This window comes from Eleutherodactylus coqui, chromosome 9 (genome assembly GCF_035609145.1).
Source record: "Eleutherodactylus coqui strain aEleCoq1 chromosome 9, aEleCoq1.hap1, whole genome shotgun sequence".
Lineage (NCBI taxonomy): Eukaryota > Metazoa > Chordata > Amphibia > Anura > Eleutherodactylidae > Eleutherodactylus > Eleutherodactylus coqui.
The window spans coordinates 77,642,769-77,662,817 of NC_089845.1; the positions used below are offsets into that span (position 1 = coordinate 77,642,769).

Genomic DNA, 20,049 nt, shown 5'->3' on the forward strand with positions numbered 1-20,049 from the left:
CACGGACGCTGCCACCCTGCGCACCCTGCAACATCACTTTAAGCTGCCAGTGCACCGACTGCTGTGCGACGTGCCCACACGGTGGAACTCTACGCTCCACATGTTGGCCAGGCTCTATGAACAGCGTAGAGCTATAGTCGAATACCAACTCCAACATGGGCGGCGCAGTGGGAGTCAGCCTCCTCAATTCCTTTCAGAAGAGTGGGCCTGGTTGGCAGACATCTGCCATGTCCTTGGTAATTTTGAGGAGTCTACCCAGGTGGTGAGCGGCGATGCTACAATCATTAGCGTCACCATTCCTCTGCTATGCATCTTGAGAAATTCCCTGCAAACCATAAAGGCAGCTGCTTTGCGCTCGGAAACGGGGGCGGGGGAAGACAGTATGCCGCTGGATAGTCAGGGCACCCTCCTGTCTATTTCTCAGCGCGTACAGGAGGAGGAGGAGGAGCATGAGGAGGATGAGGAGGAGGGGGAAGAGACAGCTTGGCCCGCTGCTGACGGTACACCGGCTGATTGCCTGTCATCCTTTCAGCGTGTATGGCCTGAGGAGGAGGAGGAGGAGGAGGATCCTGAAAGTGATCTTCCTAGTGAAGACAGCCATGTGTTGCGTACAGGTACCCTGGCACACATGGCTGACTTCATGTTAGGATGCCTTTCTCGTGACCCTCGCGTTGCACGCATTCTGGCCACTACGGATTACTGGGTGTACACACTGCTCGATCCACGGTATAAGGAGAACCTGCCCACTCTGATTCCCGAAGAGGAAAGGGGTTCGAGAGTGTTGCTATACCACAGGACCCTTGCGGACAAGCTGATGGTAAAATTCCCAGCCGACAGCGCTAGTGGCAGAAGGCGCAGTTCCGAGGGCCATGTTGCAGGGGATGTGCGTAGATCGAGCAGCATGTACATCCCAGGCAGTGCAACAGTCTTTAAGGGCCTGGCCAGCTTTATGGCTCCCCACCAAGACTGTGTCACCGCTCCCCAGTCACGGCTGAGTCGGCGGGAGCACTGCAAAAGGATGGTGAGGGAGTACGTAGCGGATCGCACGACCATCCTTGGTGACGCCTCTGCCCCCTACAACTACTGGGTGTCGAAGCTGGACACGTGGCCTGAACTAGCCCTGTATGCCCTTGAGGTGCTTGCTTGTCCTGCGGCTAGCGTGTTGTCGGAGAGGGTGTTTAGTGCGGCTGGGGGAATCATCACCGATAAGCGTAGCCGCTTGTCAACCGACAGTGCCGACAGGCTAACACTCATCAAGATGAACAAAGGCTGGATTTCGCCAGACTTCTGTTCTCCACCAGCGGACAGCAGCGATACGTAAGCAATACGTAGGCTGCACCCGCGGATGGAAGCTACGTTCTCTCTCACCATCCAAAACGGGGACATTTGTGCTTCATCAATCTGTGTCTAATATTCCTCCTCCTCCTCCTCCTGTTCCTCCTCGTGAAACCTCACGTAATCACGCTGAACGGGCAATTTTTCTTAGGGCCACAAGGCTCACTCAAATAATTTTTCTGAACAATTTTTATAAGTTTCAATGCGCTTAAAAGCATTGGAACTTTAACTTGAACCAATTTTTCGTTACACTGGGCTGCCTCCAGGCCTAGTTACCACTTAAGCCACATTAACCAAAGCGATTAATGGGTTTCACCTGCCCTCTTGGCTGGCCATGGCCAATTTTTGGGATGTACATTAGTACTGTTGATACAGCAATTTTTGTGGGCCCTCGCCTACAGTGTAATCAAATTAATTTTTAGCCCACCTGCATTACAGCTGACGTTACCTCAGCTGTGTTGGGCAATGCAATGGGATATTTTTGTGTACCGCCGGTGGGTTCCAGGGAGCCACCCATGCTGTAGGTGCACACTGAGTTTTTAATACTTCTGTACACTTCTAAAGAACCCGTCTGACTGGGGCATGCAGTGTGGGCCGAAGCCCACCTGTATTACGCACGACATTACTACCTCAGCTGTGTTGGGCAATGCAATGGGATATTTCTATGTACCGCCGGTGGCTTCCTGGCACCCACCCAGGCAGTGGGTCCACAGGGAGTTAAACCTACATGTGTCCACTTGTAAAGAACCCCAGTCTGACTGGGGCATGCAGTGTGGGCCGAAACCCACCTGCATTAACCCTTTCCAGTCCACTGTGTGACCTGTGAAGACATTAGGGTTTAAGGCTGTACAGCTCCGTTGTTGGTAGACGTCCGTCGGGGTTCTCTTACTGTATATTGCCAGCCTCTCTGCTGTCGGAGCCTATCCTACGTGTCAGCTCATGCAGTACTGGCTTTAGCCAGCATATAGCGCCGTTGTATAACAGCAGAAAAAGAGTAAGCCCCCTAGGAAAACCATATACAAATTGGATTGGAAAGGGTTAAGCACAACATTACTACCTCAGCTGTGTTGGGCAATGCAATGGGATATTTCTATGTACCGCCGGTGGCTTCCTGGCACCCACCCATGCTGTAGGTGCACACGGAGTTTTTACTACATCTGTACACTTATAAAGAACCCCAGTCAGACTGGGGCATGCAGTGTGGGCCGAAGCCCACCTGCATTAAGCACGACATTACTACCTCAGCTGTGTTGGGCAATGCAATGGGATATTTCTGTGTACCGCCGGTGGGTTCCAGGGAGCCACCCATGCTGTGGGTCGACAGGGACTTCACAATAGGGAGTTGTACCTGCCTGTGTCTATGAATTAAAAAGCCCGGTCTGACTGGGGCATGCAGACACCTTGACAGAATGAATAGTGTGTGGCACATAGGTTCCCCATTGCTATGCCCACGTGTGCAGCTCCTGATGGCGGTGGCACAGGATTCTATTTATCATTGCTTCTGTACAGCATTGTGGGCTATCGCTCCGCCACTTTTAAAGAGGGTCGCTGCCTAGCCGTGCCAACCTCTGCAGTGTGTGCCTGCGGTCCCTCGTCATGGCAGACGCAATTCTAAATAGACATGAGCGTGGTGTGGCATGAGGGCAGCTGAAGGCTGCGCAGGGACACTTTGGTGTGCGCTGTGGGGGGGAGGGGGGCCGTTTGGGCAGCATGTAACCCAGGAGAAGTGTCAGTGGAGTGTCATGCAGGCAGTGATTGTGCTTTGTTGGAGGTAGTGTGGTGCTTAGCAAAGGTATGCCATGCTAATGAGGGCTTTTCAGAAGTAAAAGTTGTTGGGAGGGGGGGGGCCCACTCTTGCCGGTATTGTGGCTTAATAGTGGGACCTGGGAACTTGAGATGCAGCCCAACATGTAGCCCCTCGCCTGCCCTATCCGTCACTGTGTCATTCCCATCACTTTCCTGAATTGCCCAGATTTTCACACATGAAAACCTTAGCGAGCATCGGCGAAATACAAAAATGTTCTGGTCGCCCATTGACTTCAATGGGGTTCGTTGTTCGAAACGAACCCTCGAGCATCACGGGAAGTTCGTTACGAATAACGAACACCCGAACATTTTGGTGTTCGCTCATCTCTATTCCACATCCCTTATCAGTGGACTAATTAAGTATGTATTCCTCTACTCATCCTGTTCTGGTATTGTTTTAAGTGCAAATTAATCACACCATGTCTGTGCCTTTTTATATGTACAGTGTGTGTGTGTGTGTATATATGCCTCTTCAGTTCTATTCCATTTAAGCCTGAGGAAGAATCCTGTGTAGGTTTAAAAGCTCGTTCTAACATCATATATCTTTGTTAGTCAATAAAAGGTATCATATCTACAGGATTACTTGGTTTCTCTTACTGAGAACAATCACATTAATTATCAAATCTAATCTATGCCCCCTCCCTGCACAATGACCTCTAAATAAGTCACAGAGCATGCCTAGAACTGTTTCCCATAGAAGTCAATGGTTCCCATCCTGCCCATTGGAGAATGGCTGTAAAGCATCTGTATACATGCTGTCATGAAGCATATCTCTGTAGCACAGACTACATGGCAGCCGCCATGGTCATGTACAGACAATAGAATAAATAATAGAATAAAAAAATTCTACAATTAGAAAATACAAACAGATTAGAAAAACTGAATATGAATATTGAATATGTGTCACAAGCTGGTTCTATTTGGAAAAAAAAAAACTGTTTGCAGCCAGCACCTCAATTTCTGTAGTTTCTGTATTTCAGAACTATGCCCTTTGTTTTCTAGACCACGCCCACTCACTGCATAGCTCCATCTCTGCCCCTAGCCCCGCCTCCACTACTTCAGACACCGTAGCACTGGTGCCCTTTTTTTTACTAACACCCTGGGACAAGTTATATTTTTTTGATTGCCCTGGTTCAACTGTAACAATAATTTCTCGATGTAGCCCTAAAGAGTTAAATCCTGCAGTTAATTTTTTTTGTCTCTATTTTCTTTTGTGAAACTATGAGCCATTTAAAATTAATATTATATCTACCAGAGTGGCTGCAATGAAACATTAACATTGCAGAGAAGTGGATTTTTTATATTGTTTCTATGCTTTAATTGAAGCAGTTACATAAGCAAAGTAAGTATAATTGCTTTTTGCAGCACAGAATAATTGATGATTATCTGCCAAAACAGCATCAATTATTAAACTACAACAAAACTTTGTTTGTTGGATCTGAAGCTTTTCTGCAAAGAGAAAATTATTTTCCCGAAATCATTTATTACTTTGTTACTGTTTTACTTCCATAGTTCCCAGACAGCACTAAGAATGCAATCTATGGTTGGATGAAACACTGATGCAGCGAATGTACATGCATGACATTCAAAACCGGATTTACACCACAGGACCCTACGGGCACAGATTGTCGGGTATCAGGTGGGCAACGACTTAAATGGACATGTTATTCCAATTTTTAAATGTACAGTACAGGTGATTTAAAGAGTTTTTTTTGCAATAGATCTAATTACCTGATTTAAGTATCTTTCAATAGACACTATCTCTCAAACTGCAGCCACTATCCCTATTCAGCTATGCAGCTGTTGCTTGGGAAATCTGTCTACAGCTGCATAGCTGAATAAGGCAACTGACTATGACTACAACTCCTCTCCTGTGTCTGCAACCTTCAACAATAATTGAGGCACAGTTCTCAATATATGTTATGTTGTGCTGCTGGAGTTTGTTGTTCTATAGGGTTCCAGGAGCACACCTGCACAGGTAAGGGCTAATTGAGCTGGCTGGGTGGGGTTGTTTAGGTCAGTCAATCCCCTGGGTCTGGGTGTAGATATATACACCAACCCTTCTGCAATGAGGAAGCTGCAATTGCTCAGTCTTGTCTGCTGTGTGAGTAGTGTCTGGTCAGCTTGCAGCTTGCTGTGTGTAGTGTGCCATGCTGCCTGTTTTGTGTCTTGCTAGAGTAAGGACTGCAAGACACGAGGAGCCTTGTCGGTGCCTTGCAGCTTAAGTTCATTGGCCAATGCACAAACTAATCCCTTGCTTTTATATTCAGCTTTACCATCTGCTTGAGTGTGCGAGGTTGTGTGGTGAGTTTGTGCATTTGATGTGTCAGTTCCGCCTTGTTGCGAGTATCACCCTTTCAGTGAAAGCAAGGCTGAGGTTCCAGCATGAGGCCGCCTTTATAGAGCCAATCACTCAGCTTGTTAAGTAGGGCCTCGCCATCTTCCCTTCAGCACAGGGTCAGTTTCCCCTAACTTATGTTTTTTGGGTCACGTTCATTAGGGCCTAATGCTTACTTGCCCACATGAACGTAACAATATATAAGTTTTGTAGAAAAGCATTAAAACTACAGAAAAAGACGGGAAATACAGGCCAATTAGTTTGACATCTATAGTAGACAAGCAAATGGAAACTACCCTGAAAAAAATAACAAGCCGTTGGACTCCAAACAGCGCAACTTTGCTAAAGACAGATCATGTCAAACTAATCTCATTGATTTCTTTGACTATGCCCCAAAAATGGTGGATGAATGTGGTACCGCAGATATTACCCATCTGGATCTCAGTAAATTCTTTAATACAGTTCTTCATTCGGGAAGGAATTTTCCTCCAAATGGGCTAATTGGCTCCTGCCTCTTGTTTTTTTTTTGCCTTCCTCTGGATCAACAACACAGGAGGATAAACAGGCTGAACTAGATGGACATCGTCTTCATTCAGCCTTACATACTATGTTATTATGTTCATTAAGAGCTAATAACCTATGAAAATTTGAACGTACTCCTTTGATAGTCCGGTGGATTCACAGTTGGTTAAAAGATATCAGAGTGTAGTTGTAATGGAGTGTATTCTGAACAGCTGAATTACAAGTGGTGACCACAAGGGTCTCTCCTGGGTCCTGTTCTTTTTAATATGTTTGTAAGTGACATAGGAGAAAGCTTAATAGATATGGTTTGTCTATTTGTTGATGACACAAAAATAGTTCAGTAGGGTTGATACTCTTGTAGAACATGGGAAATGATTTAGTCTTAGGCTGCCTGCACACAGGTGGATTTGGATTGCGGACTCCGGAGCGACTGTCCGCCTCCGGATTCCGCAGTAAATGCCGCCCATAGCATGCTATGGCAAAATGTGATTTCCTCTACATGAGCGGAAATCGATTTTGATTTTCCACTCGCGGAGGAGAAATCACAGCACGCTGCGATTCTGTGTGGCTTCTGTGCGGACGTCTTCCATTGAAGTCAATGGAAGCCATCCGCCCAGCAACCCTTCACAGCGGAAAGGTCTCAGAATCTGTGTCAGTGCCTAGCCATGGTGCGACATTATCTGTACTGTGCATGTGCGCCGGCGTGCCGACCAGCACATCTGCAGCACAGATTAGAAGACAGGGGACACGTACACTGAGGTCACCAGCTGGGCACAGGGTTGGATTCCGCTAAATCCAATTGGTCCAGCTATGACCAATCACCAGTCTCAGCACCATTGAGGCCACTAATTGACCACAGCAATCATGTGCTTAGATGGGCAGGTGATCGCTGGACTCAGAAGTGAATAAAGTCTATGGGGAAGCCATGTGGGGGGAATGTAGCATGCTGGGTTAGCTGAGTCTAACTCTTTATTATATTTTAGCCACAAAAAAGTATAGGAAGGAAGGGAGCAGGATGGTGCGATGGTGTGGTGGGGTTGGGAGGACAGGTTGGAGCAACTTTGGGTGCAGCATTTCAATACCTGTGTACTGGCCCCGCTAGAGCAGTAAAACAGCCTTGACTTTGACCATGTGGTCAGATGCAGACTATAATAAGTGTATATCTAGCTTGCGCAGCATAAATCTCTTCTATTAAAATGACAATACAAGAAATTACATCAGGAAATGAAGACATAAAAATGTGATAGATCAAAACTTAAATAGCTATCTATGAAATGTAAACCTGAGGCATTGTCTAGGTATATGGTACTTGGCTTGTTAATGCTGACCAGTTAATAAATTAACTCTTTCATCAAACTTGTAGCATGTAATTACAATCAAATGACTGCGTTGGCACCTCTAGCTATGTCTCTTTGAAATTGGAAGACTGAATAAATTTACATCTGTAGCTAAATAACTTCAAAGTTTTAGTAGAATATGCGATCTTAGACTTTATTGTGTGGGCTTTTATGATCAGCCTGTTATTTCTCTGAATTCTTCAAGTACACTGTATTCCACGTGACTGAGCTTAGAAGATTTACATCATTCAGAGCACTGAAGATGTGATGATACATAGTAATCTGACACAGAAAAAAAGATGATACAAAAATATATCCAAGCAAGATATAGGTGTGGGCTTGAGCACAAATGAAACTCTATGCATTGATTCCCTTTAGGGAAAGTTGTTGATGGCAAATCTGAAAACGCTATTTCATCATTAACATCTACAGCCTTGGGAAAGCATTCAGAGCAGCAGAGTGGAAAGTGCTACACACACACACATATATATATATATATAGTTCAGTCCAATTGCGATATGGACGGAACTCACATGGGAAAATAGTCTATTGATTTCAATGTTTTAATTTACATGTGCAATTTTTTGCTTACACCGATAGTGCGAGATCCCCAAAAATCACAGCATGTCCTATTTTGGGGGTGATTCTGCTCAGGAATTGCCTATTAGTTCCTGTGGGAGCAAAACAAAAATTGCCTCGCGCTTGCATGTAAATGGCTTTCATGTGAGTGCAATGTGATTTTTCTATTTTTACTATAGAAACGTGATTTCTTTACACATGTGAAAAACATGTGAAAATCACAAGTGCAGCAAAGTGTTTTTTTGTTTTCAAATTATATCGCAACCGCAGAAAAAAAATCACTGGTTTACAAGTGGGATAATAGTCCATGTTTCACAGCCATGTAAATATAGCCTTACACAAGTGAATTATCTTTGAGATGACCCTCAAATTTGCATTGAAGAATGGTCTTCTAGAATAGAGGTCCTTACAAAGAACATGTCAAATATATATATGATGGAAGTGAAGCCCTGTGAAAAGGAATCTGTTGTCATGATCTTCTCATAGGCTGAAAAAAGACAAATGTCCATCTAGTTCAGCCTCTTTATACCCCCCCACCCCTTGTTGATCCAGAGGAAGGCAAAAAAACCCAGTGAGGCAGAAGCCAATTTACCCCATTTTAAGGGAAATAATTCCTTCCCGACTCCATAATGGCTGTCAGAATAATCCTTGGATCAACATTTGAAACTTCCTACCTGGCTCCAAGGTTATTCAATGACTATATCCTGCAATGTGGTAGTCCTCCAAAAAGATGTATAGTCCCCTCTTAAACGCCTCCATTGATTTTGCCATCACCACTTCTTCAGGCAGAGAGTTCCACAGTCTCACTGCTCTTACAGTAAAGATCCCTATTCTGCATCGATTACCGCCCTTCACATAGTGCAACACTCATGCAGCATGTACACTGTTTATGCAACACAGCAGTTTACGCAAGTAGTGTCAAAATGATGACATTTTTATAATATCCAGCTTCATGATTATTGCGGTATGTACCTCCATATTGTAAGGCTTGTAGCAACCCAGGGATCATTCACTCACATCACAGGTAGACACCAATGAGTTAAACTCCAAATGTCTATTTATTTTCAACTTCACAGCACTTTATGCACGTAAACTTAAATGTCCTTTTACTTCAAGGCTTTAATAACCACTCCAACTGTGGTTCTCACCCACTCTCCAGAGCCGCGTTACACAGTTGTCTTCAGGACTCACTCTGTTTTCCCTCAGGACAGTTTCACTACAACCTTCCTGAGGCACACAAACAGTCTCTCCAGCATCCAGGTGTCTCTCCAGACCTCTTGCTCCCAGGGCCAGAGCTCCCCAAGTGTCCCGCCAGGACAACGTCTCTCCGCCTAGTCACAGCGTCTCTCTCTGCTTACAACAGGAGTCAGGTTGACCAGAAGTCTGGCCACAACACAAGTCTGGTTCTCCCAGACACACACACCTTCTCTTTACTTCCACCTGACTCTTTACATAGCTTACTGGTTCAGGTGGAAGATCTGGCCTGGAGTATTATTGGACCGATCTACATCACAGAAGCTAACAACCTCTGTGACATACATCTTCTATTCCATACCATACCTGTGGGTGTTTTTCCTCTTGTCTCAGGCACCAGACTGACTGTCTGTTGCCCCCTACAGGCCATTCTCTGTAGTGCACCTCTACAGGCTGTAACATATTTGTATAAATATATAATATACTTCATCTGCAGTCTTTGCCATTAGTAGCAATTCATGTTGCTCAAGTCTTTGCAAAAAAAATGTACAAATATAAAGGTAAACCCTACACACAAACCAGTATATTGCTTCTCAGTTACACAGTCTTTACAATGCAGAAATATCCAGAACAAAAGTTTTGAGAATGCAAGTCAAGAAACAATTAAAATGGTCTTATTTTAATCAAGACTCCACTCGGTTATGTATTTTAAGATATTGGGATTTTCAGAAATAGTTCTTTCCAGTTCTCCTGTTACACTGTATGATTTCACTTCAAATTCTTCTTAAAATTCATGAGAAATAAGACTGAGGTCAGGGCTTTGTTTGCGCATCAATAAACTATTTGCACTATTTTTTGAGCTTAAGTCCCATGAGTAGCAGGTAATAATAGTTTAGAAAAAAAATAGGAATCTGCAACACAAATGCTTTCATCTTCGCCATGGAAAAAAATGATTGCTTCTTCAGTGTCGCTTCTGAGTCATAACTCCTGAAGAAAAATCTTCTTTTTGTTGTGATGAAAAGAGTGCTATTACCTGCTAATCCTATTCATCATAGGAGTATAATATTTTTACATTTCGAGTTGACCAGAAGTGAAAAATTTTATCTTCTCTAACATGATAGACAGATAGATACTCATTAATAAATCTGTCAGCTGCTAAACTATTGGTGGCTGCAGATATTTAACTCTGGGAATGAAGAATCACGCTACAGACCCATATCATGAAATTAGAACAGCATTTTGGATCTATTTGGATAAAAATATTTTAAAATTTATGAAAAACATGCTCTTTCTGTAATCTGTGGTTCTGCCATTTGATGACAATGAGTGTTTATGTTCGTGGAGGGCGCAAGTACAGAACCATCCACAGATGTCACCAACACGTCTGACCAATGTCCTCAATGGGCCGATATAGATATACATTATATCACCAAAACGCGAGGAACACAAGATAGGTCAAATAAAGGTAACAGAAATATGGGGATAGGAATGCTATCCATAACCAACTTTGGTGTGGCAGACCCTGCCTAAAAGTAGGGTGATCGTCTTGATAGAGGTGGCCCCACATCAGGAACCTAGAGGGTTTCCCAACTCCTCAAGGCACCCCAACAGTTCATGTTTTCTGGATTTCTGCAGTATTACACAGGTGATGTCATTAGGTTAGTGCCTCAGATATTGCCACAGGTGTTCTTACTATAGGATATTCTGAAAAGATGACCTGTTGGGGTGCTTTGAGGACTGGAGTTGGGAAACACTGCTGTAAGGCCTAGTCTGTCCCAAATAGTGGATAGGGAAGATGTTCAATGCAAAAGTTAAGAACAATGTATATAGCACAGTATTTGGTAGAAGTGAATAAGCCCCACACAGAGTAAATAATCACAGGTATGTAGCTGCCTGGAGTCCGCTGTTTTACCTAACACCTCAGGCAAGACAATAACCAGTGCCCATGTAGTGGCGGGCCTGAAAGAAATACACTGTCATTACGACTGATTGGCTGGCTAAGGGAAAAACCTCTCTGTTAGCCAATCAGTCCAAATACCACAGGAGATGCTCACAGGGCTGTGAAGAAGGGCACCTCATACATTGAGCTCACAGGGATTTACAACAGATAACAACTTAGGGGTCCTCTGCAGTGGTAGGTAGAAAGCACATATTGCCACCCTGTACCAAAAGCATGGTCATGTGGACCCGGGCCAATGTTGTGACCTCATTTCAACTACAGTTCTTGAGGTTCTTTGGACAGAGTGAAAATGGCAAAAAATGCTGTTTCCAAATTTTTTAAACGGTAGACAGTGACAATAAAAAATGTTTTTAAAAAAGTATTTTCTGACAGCAAATTCCCTTTAGGATGTATCTCCTGGACAATTTCACTGAGAGCTCATGATAACCAATGATCAGTATCTGCACAGGGAGTGGCACAAAGCCCTCTGCAAAAGTTGGGAATATTATTTTGAGGGGTATTTTTGGATAGCTTCTCTCCAGGAAATGTAGCATTTTCATCTTTTTCACAGTCACTTCAAATAATAGAAAGCTACAATCTGAAAGATCATAATCTATAAATAATCCCACTGACGTAGAAGCAGTGCACTATGTCTATCTGCAAATTGTTGTGTAGATTTAATAATATCATTAAAATTAATTCCTTTGAATGTGAACAGGATGATTTATTCCAATTTTATATCAATTCCACTGCTAACGCTATCTATCTATAATGATTTGTTCAGCTCAAAGGTTGCTTAAGCTACAACAATGGGCTGCGTCACCACTTTAAAGGACACTTATTCATGTTCAAATGCCAAATACTTTACTCCTTTCTTCTGTTCTCTCACTCCTCTAGGGAATTCTGTCTATGACAATGCAAACTAGAATGTTAAATACTGTGCATTTTTTGCTATTATTGTTTGGGCTATAGCTGTATCAGTGCATGGTTGAATGGCAGTGGAAGGGACAGCGGCTAACTGATCATTTTAATTTGTTATACCATTTTCCCCCCAAAATAAGATTTACCTCGAAAATAAGCTATACCATGATTTTTCAGGATTTCGGGGAGGCTTGAAATATGAGCTCTACCCTGAAAATAAGCCATGGTTACAGTTCATTAAAAAAAAAGTCAATAGGAATTCATTAGGTGCATGCTAAGGGCCGTAAAAAAGGAATTGCTGCATTTTGACAGTGCTTTTCAGGTCAGCCGAGTCACTTACCCAGCAGGCTCGGTCCAGGTCCTTCCCACTGCTCTCCAGAGCCCCGGTTTGGTTCCAGCAGTCCTCGGCCGCCCATACAGGATCACTTCCTGCTTACAGGATACATAAATCTGCCTCCACAAAGCAATAGCTGTGATTGGTTCTTCGAGCACTGCGTTGATTGGCTGAGCCGTGGCTGAGCGCTGCACTGATTGGCCATGGCTCAGCCAATCAGTGCAGCACTCGAAGAACCAATCACAGCCATCGCTTTGTGGAGATGGGATTTATGAATTGACTGAGCTACGGCTCAGCCATTCAATGCAGCGCTCAAAGAACCTATCACAGCCATTGCTTCATGGAGGTGGGATTTATGAATCCCATAACCAGGAAGTGATCCTGTGTGGGCGGCCGAGGGCTTTGTTGGTGTTTTTACTGCTCACAATACACAGTAAAAACACTGCTATTAATGAAGCTCTGAGCGCTCATGTGAGCAACAATAAGGGTTGGAAGTGCCGGGCTCTCACACACAGATCGGATAGTTCTACTGTCATCAAAATATGACATCCCCTGAAAATTAGGTATAGCGCATCTTTTGGAGCAAAAATTAATATAAGACCCTGTCTTGTTTTCGTCAAAACACGGTATACCATTTTTATACCCACCAGTGGGAAATTGGGAGATAGATAATAATACTGTATGTTGGATAAACTGTAATTTGCTAAGTTAGCTGGTCTTCGCCCTTTCGTAAAGACATCTACCTCCTGTTGCTGACACAGTGGCATGGTAGTAAGAATCCATAGGTTATCTACAGAGGGTGGAATATTTTTCCCTTTAATTTCCTTATGTTGTGACTAGAAGCCCCTGTGTGAATATTGTCACTTAATGGTAGAGTTTGAAACTGGATGATGGTAAATGTTCATGTTTTAAATATTCTGCAATATTTAATACTTTAAAGCTTAGGTCACGATTACAACTACAAGTACAGTATTAGTTACCAGTTTGTGCATTAGGTTTATCTGTACTTGTCCTGGTTCTGTGCACTACCAATTCTGGGAGAGCCAGGGCCGAGGTTCCAGCGTGGGCCCGCCTTTATCGAGGCGATCACTCTGCTTGTAGATAGGGCCAAGTCATCCGTCCTGCAGCATAAGGTCAGTTTCCCTATCCTGGGTCCCCTTCCGTGTTCTGTGGGTCACGTTCGTGTGCGCCCGGTGCCTGTTTGCCTACACGAACGTAACACATAGTTTTAATGCCATCAATATGAATATACAATGTAGAAAAAAACAAAAAAAAAACATGGAATGAAAAGATGTGTCCAAATTTTTGACTGGTACTGTATATATTTGTACATACACACAAATAGGTATCTAGTATTCAAATTATATACGAATCATCAACAATTGATGGCCAAAAGATTGAATGATGTTATTTTAACGAAATGACTAGATTAGATAGCTGAGGAAAATGCACTTTGATTATTTCTTTTGATAGACTAGAGCTATTATATAACCAGAGCCTCATTTTGCTTTACATCACTAACATGAAAATGCGCATGGAATATAGTGCTGAATAAAATGACTAGATTAGAAGCTGTGTTTTGGCTCAGTGAAGCTGTTTATGATTCATGAACTCCTCGATTAAATAACATGGTATAAAACTTTCCTTCTTAGCGGTTGGACGATTTTATCTAAAATATGTGAACCAGTCCTTGAAGCAGAGAATACAGAACATAATTTCAGTCCAATTTGGCACAATTGGCCTAGCAAATTATAGTCTAGCTTTTTTTCCCATTTGCGTAACAGTGGCGCAACTCATTCCATAAATTGCTATCTCGCAGCAGTAGTCTTAAAAGAAGTTTATTTTCAGAACACATTACAGTATTACCTAAAATGATTGCCCAGTTAAAAAAAAAAACATTTTGAAATACCCTACTAGAGAATTATGACTTAATAGAGGGGCTTTCAAGGTCCCCATCTATTAGCTGACTACAAAGAACATTCCTTAGGGCTCTTTTACACGGGCACTGCGATTTTCAGCCAGCCGTGTCACGGCTACTATGCATCCAAAAATCACATGAATGAGAAGCAGCCGTGACCAAGTCCCATTTATGCTCCCTTTCGGGCGTCCGAGTGTGGCGTGTATACACCGCACCCAGAATACCGGCTGTCTACAATGGGAGAGGGCAGGATGGCGCGGGAGCTAGTTTTCTAAACTCCCGTTCCTTCTCTGCCTCTTGCTGGCTGTCTGCAATGGGAGGGGGGCAGGACGGGGTGGGAGCTAGTGTGCTAATATCCTGCCCCTTTCCTTTGGCAAACAGCCGCCAAGGGGCAGAGAGGGGGAGGAGTTTAGTAGAGACGCTGCTAAACTCCCTCCCACCTCCTTTTTTGGCAGCTCCCATAGGAGTCTATGGGCCCGGCCACCATATTCCAGAACTATCTTTTCAGCCCGGCGTAAAAACGGCTGACTGGATTGCGCACTGTATGAACTATCTTTTCCGGTCAGACATTTTTGCGCACCGCAAAAACAGCTATCTGAACTGAGGCATTTGGAAACAATGCATCAGATGGGTAGCGTATATCGGTCGGTCGTGAAAACGCTCGTGTAAATGAAGCCTCACTCTGGAGGACCCAGTTCATCTATTGATTACACAGAAAGCCCATTGCTTTTAATTAGTACTGTATAATCAGGACACTGCAGGAGTATTGAACTTTTGCTGCAGAATATAAAAAGGAAATTATAGCTGATTGTTGGGGTCCCAGCAATAGGAAACCCAGTTATCGGCTTATCATTGGGGACCCTTCTAAATGGACTTTCCAAAGAAGATAACAAAATAGTATTGCAATTACTTTCTTTAGGTACAGAGGTGATCTTATCTACTGCAAGGCTATGAAAGAACAGAAACTTTGGTGCCTATCCATCTATTTCGTGGAATCTAATTGCAAACCACAGAGGACACAGAACTGATCTGCGTTGTGCAGTTTATTAGCAGAATAAATATGACTAAGGACAACATGGGCCGGGTCCGAAATTCGTAAGAGTATTTTAAAGAGTATGGAATAAAGATTAAAGGAGATGTCTCGAGGAAGCAGTGAATTTTTTTTTTTGCCCAGTCCCCCCCATTAAGTACACATTACTAAGCCCCCCTGTAAATGACATTTGTAGCTGGTTCGTACTTACCGTTCCAGCGTTTCAGCAACTTATAAAAGTTTCCCCAAGATGGCCGCCGGCTCTTTTCCCGTCGCTCGCTGCAGCCCGACGTGCGCGCTCCCGAGACACTGCCAGCTGTGTCTCCATGGCAACCAGACGCCCCGCAGCCGCCGACTGGACCCACGGCAGCCGCCGACCAGTCACCCAGCGCCAGGCAGCAGGTAACCGGCGCAGCCCCCCCCCATCACAGCGGCAGCCCCCCCGGCGCAGCGACAGCCCCCCCCGGCCCAGCGCTAGTTCCCCCGGCCTAGCGACAGCCCCCCCGGCCCAGCGCTAGTTCCCCCGGCCTAGCGACAGCCAACCCCCCCCGGCCCAGCGACAGCCCCCCCCGGCCCAGCGCTAGTTCCCCCAGCGCAGCGACAGCCCCCCCCCCCCCCCCCCCCGGCCCAGCGACAGCCCCCCTCGGCCCAGCGCTACTTCCCCCGGCGCAGCGACAGCCCCCCCCATCGCAGCGGCAGCCCGGCGCAGCGGCAGCCCCCCCCCCCCCGGCCCATCACTTACCAGGACAGCTGGACGGCGGGACAGCTGGGCGGCTTCTCCGGACAGCTCGGCAGCTCTGCACCTTCCTCTAACAGAGGAAGGTACAGAATGGCCGCTCCAGCGCGCTCCCGAGCAGTGACAGCTCGTCTGCGCATGCGCAGAAGAGCTGTAGCGGGGAGCACACTGAAGCGGCTCGTGCTGAATGGAGAAGACCGGACTGCGCAAGCGCGTCTAAAAAAGCAAGCTGCCGGCGAATTTAGACGGAACCATGGAGACGAGGATGCTAGCAACGGAGCAGGTAAGTGGAATAACTTCTGTATGGCTCATATTTAATGCACGATGTATATTACAAAGTGCATTAATATGGCCATACGGAAGTGTATACCCCCACTTTGTTTCGCGAGACCACCCCTTTAAGCCTTTTAAAGAAACCTGAAACTGCTTGAATCCCTTCTTGATGTTCCACTCTGAATATTGCTGCTGAGGAGGTCACTTGTTTTCCTTACACCTCCCTGGAATCAAGAGAAGATATTACTGTTGCTGGTGATGAGCAGGTCATTTCACTATTTCTCCACTTAACAGAAATTGACATTTAGGAAATATTACTTCAACTTGCTGAATTCAATGGTAAAACATAAATTTAATTAGAAAAGAATATATGAGAACTAAACTTAGTCACACAGGCGCATCGGTGCCTGTGTTACTGCAGGTAGAAGATGGCCGCACTTCAGGACGGCCCTCTCTGTGCAGCACTGGAAGAAAGAACATGTGACCGGCTTCATTGCCGGTCATGTGTTCTTTCTTCAGCGCTGCGGGGAGTCGTCTGTCTTGAAGTACGGCCGTCTTCTTCCTGCAGTAAGGGCTCAGTCACATGGGCGTATCGGCGCCTGTGTACGGGTGCCGATGCGGCCATGTGATTAAGCCCTAAAAATGCACATAATTGCACTATATCCGAATAGCACAGAATCATCAGTGCCATGTTTTTTCCTTCAAATTATGTAATTTTGAAGAGGAATGATCTAGTTATGAGTGAACTTTTGAAAAGTTTGGTTCCGCTAATTTGTCAAACTTCTGCAGGAAGTTTGGTTTGGTCCGAATTAGTTTGAACCGAACCAGAAGTTCACCAAAACCCCTAAAACAGGTATATAGCACTGTCTAAGAGCCATAAAAGCTATGTAAGGATTTTATGTCTCCTAGACAGTGTTATACACCAGTGTTCAGAACTAGAATTAACAAATTGAACCAGTAGAACTCTGTTTTGGGTAGAACTTTGCTAAAAGCTTGATTCGGGTTTGTGGCAAACCAAACTTATAGCAGTTTGACCTGAAACAGGGTTCTACTGGTTCTGTTGGCTCAACACTAATCTGAGCCATAAAAGCTAATTTCAAACAGTAAAAATGATGGTTCCTAGGGAGACATACTGTAGCAAACACAGATTTTCCCTGGATCTAAGACCTCTTGACAATGCAAGGAAGATAGCAGAAATATTTTTGTCTCTTACCCTGTTGTAAATGTAAGACTGATGCTAGAATAGGTACTTCAGAAGAGAAGTTTTTTTTCATAGGTTATTAGATATAAGATTGTTCTAATGAGTTATTTGGAGTTAATACACCGTGAACAGCGGCTTCTACACAGTCCCTCTAGACTAAATAGTACATAGAAGGTAAATATCAACCAATCCAAATGATTCTAGTCAGAGTATCTATGAAATCTGCACTGTCCAGTTTATATTGAATAAAGTTTAATAAACTACAGTGCAGTCATTAAAAGATACCTCCGTCCAAAATGGAAAATACATTTTGACAACCCCCCCACCACCACATCTTCTCTTCCTTCTGACAGTCACTGTATAGGCTGCTTCTAAGACATCAGACTATGACCTCTTTATGTGAAAGGTCCTAGAAGGGCTGCGTTAAACCTTCTTCCAGTACATTTTCGTCAGCTAAGAAAGGTGTTTCAGCAGATGTTAAATAAAGAAAAGTGTTTGATACGTTTTTTTTGTAAAGTGTGGGAAGAGCCCCCTTTAGAAATATGGACTTTATGCTGATATATGTGAAATGAACATGCATTTATTATATATACTGTACATCCAGCACATTGTATTGTTGTTTTCCCCTTATATGAACCAGGACAGCCCTCATGATGTGATATGCTTTACAGAGATTGTGAATGTTGTTTTATGGGAAATAAGCGACCCATATGAAAATGTTGTTTATATCAGTATACAGTCCCTAGTCCCGGGTGCATTGATGAGTCCGGCGTGATGGCAGGATGTTAGCACCAGACCACATGATATGCCTGCCGATGCATGTGCAGTATTATTTAACGCTCGTTGCTAAGGGAGAAATATGTCCCATCTGTCTATAGGCTAATTGGCTGGTGGAGCTGTCTTTCATCCCAGCCAATTTTTCAGTAATTTAGTTAAATATATACATTTAACTAAATTACATGCTCTTATATACATTTGTATACTGGTCATGAGTGAGTTTGTGTGACTAAGCCCTGGACCTCAGTTATACTTTTTTGCGCCACCCCCATATTGTACTTTGGATTCTAGTATTACTACTGTCAGTCCGTCCTGAACCTTCTTGGCTCCTTTCATAACCCATCCTAAGTTCTTTCTTGGCTTTGTCTATCTTATGTTTTCTTGGTGCCTGCTATTTCTGCCTCATTACATTTAGGGACTGTTAAGGAATCTTGCCAGATTCCAGCAATGGGGTCACCCTTTTCAGGGTGGGTACTCTGCTCATTTAACAAATCCAGTTACAGTAAGTATAAGCAGAAGAACTGAGATCTTGTTTTCATTTATTTCCTTTGTAAGTTATACAGTCCTGAACCCTTGTCATCTCCGTTGTCCCCTGAGTGTTGTACATCATTCAGTCTGGCTCAGTACTAAGGCTGTGTGAATGTTTGCCAGTATTGCTGACAGGTCTGAACTTGACATGACAATCCTACCCTTTTTTTATCTTTATTAGGACGTATTTACACAGTCAAGAAAATCAGGCGAGTTCTATATGTTTGCATGATGCGCAAAACTCATGCAATATATTAACTCATGCAATATATTATATATTTCCAATGGGTTGATTTGCACAGGCATTTTTTCTCTTGCATTGATAGTGCGAGATGAAAAAACTGAAGCAGGCCCTATTTTCGTGCAATTCACACGTGAGAATAGGACTTGCAGTGGGCAGAGTCTTACATACTACACAGCACACAGACAGGATGTCCATGTGCTGTGTGATGTGGGTTGTGCCCGCGAATCTCAAGCATAACTCATTATTGGCCATGTAAATACGGCCTTATAAAGGGGATTGGCTATCTCTGGTCAGATACTATTATACCCAACATTGGTGTTTGTGTGCTCTTTTGTCTCCCACTCGCTGATTTCCCAGGTGTTATTTAGAACATCCAAACAACTGTAAAGGGGAACTCTTTCCTAGTACTTTGACATTGCCCTGTTTGTTATTGGGGCTAATAAAAGAAGAGTTTCTGATGAACCAAACAAGGGTAATGCTTTCTGATTCAACTTTACTCTCTGCTTCTGCATTATTCCTATTAATTCTATCATTGCTACAAAGCACTGGCGTCACGATTATCATTTATTGTAAAAAGCATAAACACCTATTTCAATTGCTGCAGGTGCTTTTGGTTGAGGAAAGTGTTGGTGATAATCACAATAATCCAAGCTAGCTAGAACCACTCACACCAACTGTAGCTCCATCCAGCATGCTACATATGTACACTAGATTAGTGCCATTAAAAAATACAACTTGTCACAAAAAACAAGCTCTCATACAGCTATGTCAGCAAGTTATAGTTCTTGCAATGCAACGATGACAATCACCTGGTCCTTAAGCCAAATATAGTATATAAACACAATAGTTCAGACAGCGCCAACGGATATTAAGCAGGCTCCCAATGTGCTTTTCTCCTATCCTCCGTGAAGGAGGAGAGCTGCAATGACAGTAAGGGGGGACTCTCACCCGGAGAGTGGACCCCCAATAAAAACAAACAATAGGGTTTAAGTAAAAAAGTTATGCGCTCGCGAAGAAAGCAGTCAGGTCAAGCGGAA

General features: G+C 43.9%; 1 long non-coding RNA gene across 1 annotated transcript in view; it reads left to right on the plus strand.

Annotated features, from left to right (window-relative positions):
• The first annotated feature begins 4,666 nt into the window (after window positions 1-4,666).
• Window positions 4,667-20,049, plus strand: part of LOC136578796 (uncharacterized) — a 93,988-nt gene continuing 78,605 nt past the window's right edge. The window contains exon 1 of the long non-coding RNA XR_010786661.1: window positions 4,667-4,780. This is a non-coding gene — a long non-coding RNA (uncharacterized lncRNA). The remainder of the gene's footprint in view (window positions 4,781-20,049) is intronic.